The sequence below is a fragment of the Podarcis raffonei genome, chromosome 1 (assembly GCF_027172205.1).
Source record: "Podarcis raffonei isolate rPodRaf1 chromosome 1, rPodRaf1.pri, whole genome shotgun sequence".
Taxonomy (NCBI): Eukaryota; Metazoa; Chordata; class Lepidosauria; order Squamata; family Lacertidae; genus Podarcis; species Podarcis raffonei.
In genome coordinates this window covers 14,057,479-14,074,459 of record NC_070602.1, presented here as the reverse complement: position 1 = coordinate 14,074,459, position 16,981 = coordinate 14,057,479, and positions in this window count along the sequence as shown.

Sequence of the window (16,981 nt, the reverse complement as noted above, 5' to 3'; positions counted from 1 at the left end):
ATCAGGAGTGCTCTGATGGTGTTTCCTGCTTGGCAGGGGGTTGGACTCGATTGCCCTTGTGGTCTCTTCCAACTCTATGATTCTATGACCTCTGGGTGCCTGAGCACCCACAAAATTCCCCATGAAGGGGCCGGGCACCCACAAATTTCAGTGCCAGGGACATGAACTCTGCATGGCACCCACAGCCCTGGGCACCCACAGTTGCGGGGCCAAGTTGGCCTGTTGGGGTGCATGCAACATTGTAAATAAAATAAAACAGAACCTCCACATCTGCATTAGAATAACTATAAGGATCATAACAGCCTGGTTTAGTAGTGCAGGGGCCTTTTGTCCTTGCCATTGTTAAAAGAACTGGGAGTCACAAGCCTTTGCCAATCTACAGCAAATCATCCAGTGATCTCCCACTAGATCCCATTGTATCATTTGCCTACCCCTGCCCTAACAACCCTCTTTGCGAAGGCAAACCTAACACAATTACATTTCCATTAGGGGATGCTTAATATCACAGCCTATCAGAAAATAAAATAAAATCAGCTTAACCCTTGGCTTTTAAAGCCATCCAGAGTGCATAAATATTACAGAGCCCGTGGCAAGAGATCAGGCTCAGACTTTGGCAGGCCTCCAGATGTTCTATTAGGGTTGCCAAATTACTTGCGGCCTGTTGCAGCTTGAGCGCAGTTGCAGCACCTGCACATGGAGGACTTTTCGTGGGGCTTGGCAGAATATCCCCCCCTCCTCATTTTCCCCCTCCATGCACCCTCCACAGACAAGTTTCTCAAGCTCCAGCATGGCAACAAAAAAGGTGCGCTGGGAATATGTCTCTGAGCACAAGCTTCCCATTCCCTAAAATGTTCCTTTCTGCTGCCTGATGCTGCCTGCCAGAGACCAGGAGTCAAATTCCTCTTCCTCAGGTGATGCAGCTGGGGACTCCAAACAAGAACGGGAAGGGGACTCAGGCACTGCCCAGAAGCACTGCTGTTGGATCCCTGCAGGACCAGTGGCTCTCTGAGAATGGGGCACTGCTGTCCTCAGACTCAGAGAATGCCATTGCAGATGGCCCAGTGAGACCAGAGGCATCTTCCAGGAGTCAAACTATTAGGATGCTGATGCTGATGCTGTTATTATATAGGACTCAGACTCATTTTGCTTCTTGCTCAAGCAACATCAGAGCTCTGTGTTCCAGCCAGGAACCTCTGGCTGCATCTAGCCTGAACTTTGCCTTGCTTTCTGTCTAGTCCTTTTTTTCAGCCAGAGCGCAGTTCTGCCACCTATCAGGTGGGCACCATGTTGGGGCAGTGCTCCGCCCCCCCCCGCTTCTTGCCCTCACGTAGTTCTGAAAAGCCTGAAACGAACATCTCAAGTTAAAATGGCCTCAGTCCAGTATACCTGAAGGAGCGTCTCCACCCCCATCGTTCTGCCCCAACACTGAGGTCCAGTGCCGAGGGCCTTCTGGTGGTTCCCTCGCTGCGAGAAGCAAAGCTACAGGGAACCAGGCAGAGGGCCTTCTCGGTAGTGGCACCCGCCCTGTGGAACGCCCTCCCATTAGATGCCAAAGAGATAAACAACTGAAGGCAGCCCTGTTTAGGGAAGCTTTTAATGTTTGATAGGCTATTGTATTTTAGTGTTTTATTGGAAGCCGCCCAGAGTGGCTGGGGAAACCCAGGCAGATGGGAGGGGTTTAAATAATAAATTATTATTATTATTATTATTATTATTATTATTATTATTAACAGAAGCTGATCAGCATGTGCAAGTCTACACTTTTTGTTTTAAAGATCTGTGACTCCACCAAACTCCTAACCGCTCCTAGCCATGATTTGTCAAGCTGCAGGGTCAATTCATGGGCGTAGCCAGGGAGGTCAGGAAGGGGCAGCTGCCCCCCAATCAATAAAAATCAATAAAAATACATAGCTAACTGAGGTTCTGCCCCCCCAACAAAAATCCTGGCTACGTCTATGGGCCAAATCAAATATCCTTTTCTTTAATCCGTCTCTTGTGTAGCAGCAGTGGTCTTTAAGCTTTAGAGCCAGACTAAGATGCCCAGACTAAGATGCGGGTGGCGGTGTGGGTTAAACCACAGAGCCTAGGACTTGCCAATCAGAAGGTTGGTGGTTCGAATCCCCGTGATGGGGTGAGCTCCTGTTGCTCGGTCCCTGCTCCTGCCAACCTAGCAGTTCGAAAGCACGTCAAAAGTGCAAGTAGATAAATAGGTACCACTCCGGCGGGAAGCTAAATGGCGTTTCCGTGTGCTGCTCTGGTTCACCAGAAGCGGCTTAGTCATGCTGGCCACATGACCTGTAAAGCGAGATGAGCGCCGCAACCCCAGAGTCAGCCACGACTGGACCTAACGGTCAGGGGTCCCTTTACCCTTTACCGTAAGATGCCCATGTCATCCGCCTGAATCTAAGAGAATAAGACCAGCAAAGATGCATTTATTTGACCTGCATCAGAACCAGGGGTGACCCCCCCAAACCAGCTAGGGAGACAGATTGCCATATTTTTTTAGCACCTCCGTGGGCGGTGAAAGCAGCTGTTGTCAAACCAGCATCGGTTCAGGGCTGCCCCGAGTTACCTGGCAACTTACCGTAACAACTTTGTGGTGAGTTCCGGCACCAATTTTTCTTGAAAAGCGCACTGCTTCTTCCCATTCTGAGCTCTGATTCAGTGCAGAGCAGAAGCGTAGCAAGGTCAGGTGGTACCAGGTACAGAAATTTTGTTTGTCACCCCCCCAACCATTGATGGCTCGGGGTAGGCTTGGGAGCTGCGGGTGGGTGCCGCCGAATGTCACCCCCCTCAGCGATGACACCTAGGGCAGTCCACATACCCTGCGCCCCCTTCCTACACCTCTGGTGCAGAGCAGGGGCAGGTGTCATCTTGTGCTCCTATTATTATTATTATTATTGGCAAGGAAGGCAAAGGGATTCAGGGCTCTCCTGAATCTGCTGGAAGTGTGCGCAGGAGCGCAGTGTGTGCACACTCTGTGTTTTAACATGCGGGGATCAGGCCCTGAGCTTTTCCTAGGTGTGCATCTTCATGCTTCAAGTCTGAGCCAAGCCCCCTAAGATAGGACCAGCTCCAGCTGAGACCCAAATGACACACATATGTTAAGCTATTGACTGAGGAATCACACTGATCCATGTTATCTGGTGGATTAATCAAGTAAACCGGTAAATTGCAGCAGCATCCGTTTCCCCCTCCTTGATGCTTCTTATCCCTGGAATTCAATGAAGAGCCACAGCTCAGTAGTGGAGCAACTGCTTGGCATGTAGAAGGTACGTTCAATTTTTAAAAGAGAGTTGCTCATTGGTGATCCTTTTCAAATTACATTTACTGTTAGCTATGAATGAACTTGTCTGGGTTCCCAGGTTCTCAGATTTCCCCCACATTTTGTTCTCTATTTAGTGTGGCAGCACTGACACTTTGGAACTCCTTGCCACTTGATATGAGGCAGGCGCCTTCACTGCATTCTTTTCAGAGCCTGATGAAGACATTCTTATTTAGACAAGCCTACCCAGATGTTGCAGAAAGATGTTGCAGAAAGCTTTAATTGGTTTTTAATCTATTTTCTCTTGTGGATTCATCTTTCTGTATGTTTTAAATTGTGCTTGCAAATTTCTTAGTAACAATTTTATTGTTTTATCTGCTTTGAGGTTTTCTCTACAACCAAGTGGTAGATAAATTTTATGGAGTGAACTAAAATAAAATACGCAACACTATTATATAATCAAAACCATATTAACAGGATAGCTCAGCTGGTTGAGCATGAGACTCTTAATCTCAAGAGTTGTGGGTTTGAAACCCACATTGGGCAAAAAGATTCCTGCATTGCGGGGGGTTGGACTAGATGACCCTCGTGGTCCCTTCCAACTCTTATGACTCTGTGAACAGCAATGCTTAACATTTCCACTAGCGGCAAGAGGGTCAGTATTAATGAATAATCAAAATATCATTTATTTTTTTTAAATAATATTTTATTAAGATTAACAATAGAAAAGTAGAACAATAAAAACACAGAGAAAATATAAAACACAACAATACAAACTTTCACAATACATAAAATACAAACATTTAACATGGGGGAAAAAAGAACAATCAACACACAAAACATAAAATAAGAAAAACACAAATCACTCTTTTCTAATTATTCATCTTCAATTAACTTATTTTCCTGACTTCCTCATGCCTCCCTTTTTTATATCCCTTTTTAACAATTAGTTCAGCAAATTCATATCCTACTACTTTGTCCTTATATGATTTACCTCCCAAATTTATAATTTCAAATTTTTATCTCTTATTACTAGAATATCATTTAGATAAGGTGACCTAGGTCCATCCTTTGAAGCTCCCCATCCTTTTGAATATGACATAAGCGCTATTTTGTAAACTGCTTGATCACACACACACAAAATTATTAATTATTACTATTTTTTACATTTATATGCCACCTGTCCTCCAAGGAGATTAAGGTGGTGCACATTGCTCTGCTCCCCATTTCATCCTCACAATGACCCTCTGAATTAAGTCAGGCTGAGAGCGATTGGCCCAAGGTTACCTAATGCACTGCAATAGTTTTTTAAGAAAATAAACAATTGTTTATATCTCTTACAGAGAACCCCTGTACATGTGCACTAAGAAGTACCGTATTTTTTGCTCTATAAGACTCACTTTTCCCCTCCTAAAAAGTAAGGGGAAATGTGTGTGCGTCTTATGGAGCGAATGCAGGCTGCGCAGCTATCCCAGAAGCCAGAACAGCAAGAGGGATTGCTGCTTTCACTGCGCAGTGATCCCTCTTGCTGTTCTGGCTTCTGAGATTCAGAATATTTTTTTTCTTGTTTCCCTCCTCCAAAAACTAGGTGCGTCTTGTGGTCTGGTGCGTCTTATAGAGTGAAAAACACGGTAAGTTCTACAGAGTGTGAGGGAGCTAATCTCCAAGAAAGAAGGTGCAGGACTGCAACCATTAAGTCTCCAGGATTTTATATATATATATATATATATATATATATATATATATATATATATATATCAACAACTGTCCATACTAAATTATTACTCTGTCTTAGGGAATGCATTCTGCTTGGCGGAACTCAACAGCAAGGGAAAAGATGTCCTCGTGGACATTCATGTGCTTCCCATTATCATGTTATTTAAAGGTCTGATCGTGTCAGGTAGACAAGTGGAGGAAAATGTTATGCCTGACAAAATGCTTATATTTTTCCGGTTCGTATTAATGAGAAGCTTGCCTGGGGCCATTTCCCCCAATCTCAAAGGGCAGCAGATGCAAAAGGGGAAAAAAATATGAAATCCCCGGGGATGAGATCTTGGAAATTTCATCAGCGTTCATGGGTGACCTAGCCTTTTCAAGCACAATGATAGACTTGATAAATCATCTTTACAACGAATTCTAATTATCGTTTATGTGGCCTGGGCACCTCTTGAAAAAGCAAGGAATCCGACATCTAGGCATCCACATGGGTGTCAGAAGTTGTTTGTCCCTGCGCCTCCCTTTGCGGATTTCTCCGGGCGGCATTAACCCTGCGGTCCCGGCTATGTAGGAGTCAAACCACTCTATTAAGTTACACAACTGAGCTAAATTCAATTCTTTCTCCCCCACCCACCCTCCTGCTTCGCCCCTCTCTTTCTCCCCAATGAAATTACATGCTGTGGTGTATAAGATAGGATTAGAAGTATAACATTATAGCAATTAATACTATAATGCCTCCATGATTAGTGTGCTACATTGAATTTCATGGATTTTGCTCAGTGTTGCCTAGATTTCCCTTGGGTCCTGTAGACCAAACCTTTGTATTCTTAGTAAATTAAATGGTAAAAAGGGGGGGGGATCATAGCAATATATTCAATAAATTCAATATCAGCTGCGAGACACGGCAATAAATATATCCATTACAGCGAGTATTATATATAATAGGGCTGGGCTGAAACGGCTCCCTGTTTTTTAGGAACTTCATCGGCAGCTTCAAAAGACGAGTCACTTGTTGGCTGGATGTCTTTGGGTCTGGACGTTAAATGTTCTCCTGCTCTCTTGCTCGGCCTCTCAGTTGACTTCATTTGCCTTCAGTGATGTCACCATAGCCAAATCTGATTGGCTGTACAGCATAGTGAAGTCTGACCTGCTGGGAGCCTGAGGGTCCCCTTCCTGCCTCTCTCCACCTGGTCCAGGCCAGGGCCTGGCAGGCTTCATAAGAACTGCTGCCCAGCTAGGACTGGGGTATTTTGGGGGAAGTTTTGTCAGGAGTTTTTGCTGTTATTGATATTAATTTTTATTTTTATTTTCCCCCCATTCTTTATACTCACACTTTCATCCAGGGATGTCAAATAACTTACAAAAAAACCATTCATTCGAAAATCTAACAATTACATGCATCAAAATCCTCCTCCTATTAGTTATACATAACAGTACAGTGGTACCTTGGGATGCGAATGGGATCCGTTCTGGAGCCTTGTTCGCATCCTGAATGGAACGCAAGACGCGACAGTGCATCTGCACATGCGCAGGTCGCATTTTGCCGCTTCCGCGCATGCGCGGGACGTCATTTTGACCGTCTGCACATGCGCGAGCAGCAGAACCCGGAAGTAACGTGCTCCCTTACTTCTAGGTCGCCACAGAGCGCAACCTGAAAGCGTTCAACCTGAAGCGTATTCCCCCCTTCTTCCCTCCCCTTTAACCCCTCCCCCCAAAATTTGTTCTCCCTTCAGATCTTTAACCATGTGCACAGGTTATTCATTCTAATTTGGATGCTTGGGTTGGCTTCGCCCCTGTGCTATCCAGTTCCTATAACTTGTCGCTTTATTCAAAATCTTTTGACATTTGTTTTCCCATGTATCTTCCGTCATTACCTGTTCAAATATATCAGATTGTATATATTCAAAAACATAGTCATTCCATTTTTCCATGGTCCATTTATCCTTTTCTTTCCATCCTAATGCAATAACAAGCATACCAGCTAAGATCGTAATTTTATACCAAACTTGCTCTTATCTTTCTATTTTACTATTGATATTAATTGTTTGTATCTTTATTTTTATGTGGAACTTGTTTAGTTTGGTTATGTAGTTTTTGATGTGTTTTATTTAATTTTATGGCTGCTTTGCTGTGTTTGTAACTATGTAGAGCATCTTAAAAAGCAGAGACATCACCTTGCCGACAAAGATCCATATAGTCAAAGCTATGGTTTTACCAGTAGTGATGTATGGAAGTGAGAGCTGGACCAGAAAGAAGGCTGATCGACGAAGAATTGATGCTTTTGAATTATGGTGCTGGAGGAGACTCTGGAGAGTCCCATGGACTGCAAGAAGATCAAACCTCTCCATTCTTAAGGAAATCAGCCCTGAGTGCTCACTGGAAGGACAGATCCTGAAGCTGAGGCTCCAATACTTTGGCCACCTCATGAGAAGAGAAGACTCCCTGGAAAGACTCTGATGTTGGGAAAGATGGAGGGCACAAGGAGAAGGGGACGACAGAGGACGAGATGGTTGGACAGTGTTCTCGAAGCTACCAGCATGAGTTTGACCAAACTGTGGGAGGCAGTGGAAGACAGGAGTGCCTGGCGTGCTCTGGTCCATGGGGTCACAAAGAGTCGGACACGACTGAACGACTAAACAACAACAACAAGATCTTTTCATAATGTAAGCATCCTTGTTTTAACTGTGGAAAGGCAGCATACAAATAAAATGATGATGATGATGATGATGTAAATGAAGGCAGGGATTACACATGGCTCATCTAGGAAGCGTGGTGGTATCAGAGCCCAGCCTGATCATGACTCTGGGGAAAACCTCTCCCAAGGAAGAAGGGCGCCACCCTGTGGAGACCTCCGGGACAACTAGGGCCTAAAGCTAGGCGAGAAACTTGATTCAGTTTGCATATAAAGGCGACTGTACCTAACTCACACTTTCTGAAACAGTACGCAAACTGAAACACAACCTTCAAAATTTGTACGCCTCTGAATTTGGCGGTGCAGTTGTCTGACCAAGTAACATGCACAAATAATGCACCTACGAGAGCAAAGCTTGCATATAAATGTGTATATTAGCAGAAAGAATGCGGGGGGGGGGGAATCATTATATTAGGGGAATTTGCTTTCAAAAATATGTTTATCTGGAAATATTCATACTAAAATGCTGGTGAATTTTCATGAGACCTATAAACAAACAAACAAATCATCCACTGGTGTGGAAATGTGGAGAACTGGACTTATGATTGAGAAACTGAGAAATGGAGAGAAACCAAGATGCCCAGATTCCTCGTCCCTATGGTGGGAGGGCCTGCTGTTACAGTAGAGTAGCCCAAAGTACCCAGTCCCACAGACACCTTCCTTCCACCCAACGCCACCAGACACTCTGCCTGGACTCCTGTATTTATTTATTTATTTATTGAACTTGTGTACCACCCTTCATCCGTCGATCTTCGGGTGGTTCACAACATAAAAATACAAGATAAAGGACACAAAACACACAACAAAACCAAAAACAAGCCAATAACCAGCTCCGCACCCCCTCCCCCTCCCACAACACATTTAGAAGGATATCAGACGTTGATCGGCCAAAGGCCTGATTGAAGAGGAACATTTTTGCTTGGTACCTAAAGATGTATACTGTATTTTTCGCTCTATAAAAACCACCAGAACATAAGATGCACCTAGTTTTTGGAGGAGGAAAACAAGAAAAAAAATATTCTGAATCCCAGAAGCCAGAACAGCAAGACGGATCGCTGCGCAGCGAAAGCAATAATCCCTCTTGCTGTTCTGGCTTCTGGGATAGCTGCACAGCCTGCATTCGCTCTATAAGATGCACACACATTTCCCCTTACTTTTTAGGAGGGAAAAAGTGTGTCTTATAGAGCGAAAAATACGGTATGTGCCAGCTGAACTTCCCTGGGGAGAGCATTCCACAAGTGGGGAGTCATTGCAGAAAAGGTTGTTCTTGTGTCCCCATCCTCCAGATGTATTGTGGTGGGAACGCACAAGAAGGACCTCAGATGGTGATCACAGGGTCCGGGTAGTTGTCCTGGGAAGTTTCCAAACCTTCTTCAGAGGCAGTCCCATGTATAATGTGTTGCATCTAACATAGAGGTCACCAGAGCATAGAACAACAGAAGTTAAGCTAGCCCTGTCCAGATAAGGGTGCATCTGGGCCACCAGTCAAAGTTGATGGAAGGCACTCTGCACCACTGAGGCCAACCAAGACTCCAGCGACAGCAAAGGACCCAGAAGGACCCTCAAGCTACATACCTGCTCCTTCAGAGGGAGTGTAACCCAATCAAGAGCAGGTAACCCAGCTTTTATGGATCCTTGTAGAGGCGCCATCATCTAGTGGAAGGACTGTAGCTCAAGAACAGAGCATTTGCCTTGCATGCAGAAGGTCCCGGGTTCAAAGTAGACAAACCTTGGGGAAAGCTGCCTGAAACACTGGAGAGCTGTTTCCCATCGGTGTAGACCAGTGTTTCTGAAACTTGGGTCTCCTGCTGTTTTAGGACTACAACTCCCACCATCCCTAGCTAGCAGTACCATTGGTTAGGGATGATGGGAAATGTAGTCCAAAAACAGCTGAAGACCCAAGTTTGACAAATCCTGGTCTACACTGGTCTACACTGATGGTATATACAGCACTAAGCTAGATGGATTCTAGTACAGTGGTTCCTCTAGTTGCAGACTTAATCCGTTTTGGGGTGCTGTACGCACCGCGAAAAGTCTGCAACTAGAGCGCCTCTTCTGCACATGTGCGGGTGGCAAACCCGGAAGTAAAGACTTCCGGGTTTGCCACGTTCGTAAGCTGAAAGTCCGTAACAAGAGTGGAACTCAACACGAGGTATGACTGTATCATAGAATTGTAGAGTTCAAAATGAGGGTCATTGAGCCCAACCTCCCACAGTGCAGGAATCTCAACATGCGGTCCCCCATCCAATTTGAAACCATACCAGACCCTGCTTAGCTTTGCAGCTTTATTGCAGAACTATGACCAGCTGTGCATATAAGCAGCTTCCCTAGGAAGCAATTTGCTATAGTAGCCCCAAAAACTGTACAGGAGAAAAACAACAGCCTGCTCATTCAAGGTGCCCCCTTCCTCTAAGTTCCCCCAGGGATACTCTCTAGGATGCCCAAGAAGAATCCTCAAGGAAGCACCAGAGTGTCAAATGAAAATCTCTCCTGAATTCAGTGTGGTGCTTTTAGTAACAGACCAGCTGCAGAGCTGCTACCAAGCTTTGCCTTGCAGCCTTCTTAAATGACTGTGGGGTGTTCAGGGAGTATGAGCACTCCACCCAACGCTCCAAACCAGACTCTAAAACGTGTGCTATACTAAACTGCCGCTTATTATAGGAAGGTGGTATGCAAAGGAGCTGGGGAGAGATCTATCCCTTTTTGCCAGTGCGCAAGAATCCAGCAATCCTAGCACCATTCCCTTGACCTATAATGATTTGGAGACAGAAGTATATGGATCCCCTGGGTATAAAAAGTCCTGTACTCCTTGCCCTCTGAGCCACTGGGGTCACCTGGGAAGTATAGCCAGGCCATTTGCTTGTATATCTCGGACGGGTTTGAAGTCTTTGTGGGCAGTCAGCAGCTGGGACTGCCTTGCTTGCAATTTGTGGGTGGCATTGGGAGAGGGGGGGCTGAATCCAAACACCCCTCCCAGAGAGAGGCCTGCCAGAGATGTGAGCACCCCATTCCCCCCACCCACTCTGCCTTTCCGTCTTCGGTTTTGCCATTCCTGAGATTTGAGACCTCCCCCCCCCTCAAAGAGGCCTTTAAACCAGGGGAGCCTTTTATGAAGGGGCCCTGATGGAAATTCGGGTGGTTATTATTAAAGATACAGTAATGGCTGTCTGGTTATCTGCAGCGAGGCCTCTGCGGGGAGGAGATAAGATATTTATTAAGAGACCTGCTTTAACGCCCAAGGATCGCTTTCAGAGGGCCCAAGAAAAATGGACTTTATCTAGTCCATTATTACGTACAATCGCCTGGGTGGATGTTTTACTTCAGTTTGGACACCCTGAATGAAAGCTAATAACTTTCCCGTTATCAGCAGGACACCTGGGGGATTTTTCACTTTGTCAGGGCTTATTTAAGGGAAACTGGGGGTGGGGGAGTTACACAAGGTTGCTGGGGGTCTCCTCTCCTCCTCTGCCTCAACATCCTCACCTATGCATTGGTCCAACTGGGATACAATTTAAGACGGAACGGTTTTACAGAAACCAGGCCAATGAGAGGAGATCTCAGGAGGTCAGAAAAGTTCAGGTAGGTGGGACACTCTGCAATTGCCCACATTCTCATTCTCAGTCCAATATCTGTTACCCAGCAGATAGGAAGCTTGTATGGTTGTGGGCCTCTCCAGGCTAATGTTTGTCAGGTGTAGGTCAGCAACCAAACAATAAATTACCCGAGGCCGGTGAAATTAACTCATTCTTTAAGGAAACAACCCACAGCTCTGGCCTAGTGGTGTCAGAAAGACTTTCTAGGAGGCCTTACCCCAATGAAGCAATTGCAAGGACTGAAGGTGCTCACAAGGGCTCCTCCTCTCCAGGGACTTCCCCACGAAGTCTCAGGCTACACCTGTGCACAACCAACCTCTGCTCTGCCTGTTTCATTTCTAGGTGTGCTCTATGGGACCAGGGTGGTGGTGGATCTGGTTGCAGCAGGAGGGAGAGGCTCCCTGGTTTCTTCAGCAGCCTGCCTCTCTGTTTCCTGGCTTCAGCCCTCTCCAGCGCCCTCTGCTGCCGTGGAGTCTGAACTGCGCTCTGCCACAGCCTCTTCCTGTTCACTAAAGCCTGTCACTTTTTCTCCTCCTCCCAGCCTGCTCCTTCTCCCTCTAACCTTCTTCCACTGGGGGTCCCCTGGCTGGTGCCTCCCACTACTCCTCTGTATCCAGCCAGTCCATATCAGTGTTTTTCCATTGAGTGCATTCTGTAACATGCCATTGGCACGATGCTAGCATATTGAGGGTGGGTTTTTACCCTACCGTCCACGCATCATGCTGCTTTTATCAGTCGTTCTGCAATGCTCCCCCAGTTGCGCTTGCCTTGCTGCCAGATGGAGGGGCGCTCTTGCACTGCAGCACAACAAAAGAGCAGAACAACACCCTGCTCTGAACATTTGTGGCATGAAAAGTTGCGCCATTTCAGCAGAAAGATGCAGGACGTGGAGACCACTAGGAAATGAAGCAGTGTGCCTACACTGAAAGATGTACAGTATTGAAAGTGGGGTTGGCTACACACAATACCATCATGAGCACAAATCGCTATGAACACAGGAAAAAAACCTGATATATGGATTATATGGAAAGAACTGGGTTTGGAGCTCAAATTAGCAATAGCTAAAGTGTGCAAGGACACAAGATGATAATATAAAATATACGAAGCAATACAACTTTAACTAACACAACGAGAAACAATATTATGTAGAGAAGATCGCACATGGGTGAAGGGAAGCAATGGGTCGGGGGGAGGGAGGTATAGGGCAATACTTGGAAAATTGTTAAGGATACATAGATGATTTAAGAGGCTAAGAATAAGGAGTTAAAAGAAGACTAACACTAAAGAATAGAAAAAACAAGGGAATTTAAGAAGAATTTGGTGCAAATGAAAATATGTGAGTCATGTTTTGGCTTGTATTCTGGTTTATTTTGGATGTAAAGTCTTCTGTTGAAAGGACTGTACATAAAATGAAAAAAATGGGGGGGGGGAATGGATATATGGAGGCTCTTGACATTAAAGAGTTGATGCACCACCAATATAACAGCACCCTCCATGGTTTTGCATTGGAGCAGCAACCCATAATAGTGAACCTGCACTGATTTATTTATTTTTAAAAAAATATATGCTAGCTGAAACCACACCAGGTTTGATGCTGGGGTCAATCATAGAACTGGATTCTAAGCTTCATTCATTGGAAGGGATTCTGAGCTTCATTTAGTTTGTGTTTTCAGCCCGGGTTGCTTACAACCCCACTGCAGACTTTCCCAGTCAACATGCTCCAATTTAAGAACACCTGAATGAGGCTAGCATGCTGGGAAAGCAGAACAGAATCTTGGGTTCTTGGCTTTCATATATGAACAGGTGGACCCTACAACAAAGTGTTGCAGCATGAAGTGCTTCTGTTCAGGGTTGCAGCTGGCCAGGCCCTCCACCAGGATGCTCCATTCCATTCCTTCTCCCTGATGTTTTCCGTTCTTCTCCTCCCCCAACAATCAATCAGCATTCCCTGCTCCCTGAGCAAGCACTGTCCCTATTAGACTATTTCTACCCCCTCCAAAGATTGCCTGCAAGCCTTAGAGTTCCCCCACAGCTGTTTATACCTCCTTTCTTATGCATGGATGGTGCCATATGGCGTCTACATGAAGGCCTATGCTCAGGGAATGAGTTCATTATGATTATGTAGGACAGGTGAATGGATGGACTTAACGGTGCTTATTTCTTGCCTCGGTTTGTTTGGAATCCTTCTGGCCTTCGATAAGTCCCTTTTCTCCTATGCGGTCTTGTTTCCCTGCTCGCACCTGTACGCTGGCTAGCCCCACTGACAGCTGCCTCCGCCGTTCACAAAACTGGCTGATAAGGCCGTAAAGCAAATAGGAAGTTCACAAAGAGACAGAATCCATCACCCTTGCTCAATTAGCAGGAAAGGATTTTTCTGGCCGGCAGGGCTGAGGCACCAGCAGGCTCTATTGGTAGCCAAAGGTGAAGGCAGGAGGCAGAGATACTGGCTTCCAGTTTCACAGTGGCCTTTAGGCATGAATACAAGACTATGGAGTATCTTAAGGCCAAACAAGATGCTACAAAGGAAACTGCCTTATAATGAGTCAGATCCTCAGGACTGGAAGAAGTGCACCAGGGTTTTAAGATCGGAGTTTCTCCCCTGGAGATGCCAGGGGTTTAATCAGGGACCTTCCACATTCAAAACAGATGTGCTACTCCTGAGCTACTGGCCTTACCCACTGTGTGGGTAATGACAATGTGTGTCATAGAATCATAGAATCATAGAGTTGGAAGAGACCACAAGGGCCATCGAGTCCAACCCCCTGCCAAGCAGGAAACACCATCAGAGCACTCCTGACATATGGTTGTCAAGCCTCTGCTTAAAGACCTCCAGAGAAGGAGACTCCACCACACTCCTTGGCAGCAAATTCCACTGTCGAACAGCTCTTACTGTCAGGAAGTTCTTCCTAATGTTTAGGTGGAATCTTCTTTCTTGTAGTTTGGATCCATTGCTCCGTGTCCGCTTCTCTGGAGCAGCAGAAAACAACCTTTTTCCCTCCTCTATGTGGCATCCTTTTATATATTTGAACATGGCTATCATATCAGCCCTTAACCTCCTCTTCTCCAGGCTAAACATGCCCAGCTCCCTTAGCCGTTCCTCATAAGGCATCGTTTCCAGGCCTTTGACCATTTTGGTTGCCCTCCTCTGGACATGTTCCAGTTTGTCAGTGTCCTTCTTGAACTGTGGTGCCCAGAACTGGACACAGTACTCCAGGTGAGGTCTGACCAGAGCAGAATACAGTGGCACTATTACTTCCCTTGAAGTCTCCCAATCCTCTCCATTGACGCTGAACTGGACAAGTGTGTAGGCAAGGCAGCTACGGCAATGGCTCACCTTTCCGAAGAATATGGGAGAATATGAAATTGAAATTGAAATGCTTTATTGTCACTTGTACAACTTGTATACGGTGAGAATACACAATCATCCCCCATGTCCTGTGAATCATCCCTAAGAATTTTCCTCACTCTTCTGAGGCAAGGTTCTTCTGCTATTTCATCCAGCGGATTCACAGGACAGCCCATAATACCTAGTGCTGTATTCACCACCCTCTGTAGGCAGTTCTTATCAGATGATGTCAACCCAGCGTACCACACCGTGATGCAGTATGAAAGGACACTTTCTATTGTTGACCGGTAGAAGGAGATCATCAAATGTTGATTGATACCATTCTTCCGCAATACTCTGAGGAGATGGAGTCTCTGTTGGGCTTTCTTAACCACCTGGGTTGTATTTATTTTCCAAGTCTTCACTGAGATAAACTCCTAGGAATTTAAAGGAAGAGACTCTCTCCACACAGCCCTCCCCGATGTACAGAGGGGCTAGTTCTCTTCTCTTCTCTTCCTTCAAAAGTCAAACACTATCTCCTTTGTCTTGCTGATATTAAGGTGCAAGTTGTTCCCTAGGCACCATGTATTTATTTTTTGGACCTCGCCTCTATACGCTGATTCGTCTCCACCTGTTATTAAACCCATTATGGTGGTATCATCTGCAAACTTAATAATTGCAGTTGACGGGTCAGATGATACACAATCGTATGTATACAATGAATACAGGTAGGGACTTAGCACACATCCCTGCGGTGTGCCAGAATATGATGCTAACGTACAACACCAGGATGAAGGTCTACCAGGCTTGAGTGCTGAGCACACTGCTTTAGGGAAGAGAGTCTTGGGCAACTCACCACTGCCAGGAGCCACGTTTCCATGCCCACAGGCCCACACTGCAAGGAGCCACATTTCCATGCCCACATGTGCTGTGGCAGGAAGATTTTGGGCATTTTTTTCTCTCTTTTGCTGTATCTTTAAAACCTTAATAAAATATTATTAAAAAAAAAAAAAGGTTGAAAGGGGGAAAAAAAAGAATGTGCTGCGTGGGGAGCTGACTTCAGGGAATCCCTTGCAGATGACCACAGTTTCTGGAGACAGACAGCCAGGTTGTGTATCCATAGCAGTGACCAGAGGAGGAGCGACCTCTGGGAGGAGCGCAGAAAGAAGAAACGCCCTGTGAGAGGATTTACCCCAGCAAATTATTTGTCAAAGTTACAAATACCTAAATACAGATGGTCATTTGCCCTCGCAAGATTCAGTGTGCTGCCATCTGCCTTTTTGCAGGGCAGATTTGAGGGTAAACCATACGCAGTACGAGTCTGCCCCTGTGGCTTCATGGAGGTACAAACTGTCTCTCATGCCTTGTTACTGTGCCGTTTCTACAAGGATATGCGCTCTGTATTTATTACCCCTGCTATGCAAAAATCTCCAAATGAATCCGAACTTCAGTGTCTAAAATCCCTGGTAGAGGACAAGGATCCTGAGAACACATTAAGGGTAGCCAAATTCTGCGCGATTGCCATAAAACTTAGGGAACAAGCTGTGCTATCATAATGATTAAGGCCTTAAATGATAATTTTAGGTTATATGTCCGTGACTAGGTTTTAATATATATATATATATATATATATATATATATATATATATATATATAAACTGTTGCTATATCTATATTGTCCTTGTTATACCTAATTGCAAATTCAAATGTATCCCTATCATGTTTTATGACTTCCTTGATATTGTATGTGGGCTGGAACTGGTCTGTGACTGATATAATAATTTCAAGAAACGGCCTGTTGTATCTGCAGCAGCCCAACCAGATGCCTTCATCTGCCCCAGCTGCAAAGAAACATGTCTCTCCTGTATTGGTCTCTACAACCACAGCAGGTGCTGCAACCTTCCAACAGTTCAACTGCACCCCCAAAGGCACACTCCTCCATCGCCTTCTGAGACAAAGGGATGCCAACCTGCCTCCTTGTGTGTGCAGGTGTGGTTTAAATGAAAAGCATCTACAGGAGCCTGGTGGTGGCTGGTGTCAACTGGGATCTGGTAGGGCAGGAGGCAGAAAGACCAGCAGAAGGTGGAGCCAGAGCCAAGCACCCCCTGACTAATTGTAAGTGAGATGACAGGCAGGTGGGAGCTGGTTGAGGGCAGGCTGAGGTTGGCGGGGCAGTGCTTCATTCATCTTTAGGGATAGAGGACTGGAAGAGGGAGGCAGATGAAAGGTAGAGCAGGAAGAGGAGGAGGAGGGGATGCTTAACTCTGTCCCTTCCAACAGCAGCTACTATACCAGTGAGTATTCATATTCTGGGAGCCCCAGAATGGTTGGTTTACACCTGGGCTGTAGTACTCAGGTATGTTTAGGGTTATGGTTCACCTTCCTCTGCA